At 42.0% G+C, this 405-nt stretch overlaps 1 protein-coding gene across 1 annotated transcript in view; it reads left to right on the plus strand.

Moving 5' to 3' along the window:
* Nucleotides 1–405, plus strand: part of LOC102199591 (protocadherin alpha-8-like) — a 6,232-nt gene that overhangs the window by 4,463 nt on the left and 1,364 nt on the right. The gene's annotated exons all lie outside the window — the stretch shown is intronic.

The raw sequence follows: 405 nt of genomic DNA on the forward strand, positions 1-405 counted from the left end.
CGAAAGTAGAGTTGTGATTAAAATAAAGGACGTGAACGACAATAAACCAGACATTGAAGTAACGTCACTGTCCAGTTTAATCCCAGAGGATTCAAAGCCCGGCACTGTCATCGCCCTCATCAGCGTTGTCGACAAAGATTCAGGCGTTAATGGGAAGGTTATTTGTAAAGTATCGCAGGATGTTCCATTTGATCTGACGCCATCACTTGAGGAAAACATGTACTCGCTCGTTACAAAGGGCCGTTTAGACAGAGAAACTGTTTCCCGCTATGATATCACAATAACAGCTACTGATTGCGGTGAACCTCAGCTTTCAACAGTGAAAACACTGAGTGTTCAGGTGTCAGATGTAAATGACAACACACCAGTTTTTAGTCAGAATCCATTTGAGTTGTATTTGATAGA

The sequence above is a fragment of the Pundamilia nyererei genome, unplaced genomic scaffold (assembly GCF_000239375.1).
Source record: "Pundamilia nyererei isolate P.nyererei 1_Seehausen unplaced genomic scaffold, PunNye1.0 scaffold00001, whole genome shotgun sequence".
In the NCBI taxonomy this organism is placed as follows: Eukaryota; Metazoa; Chordata; class Actinopteri; order Cichliformes; family Cichlidae; genus Pundamilia; species Pundamilia nyererei.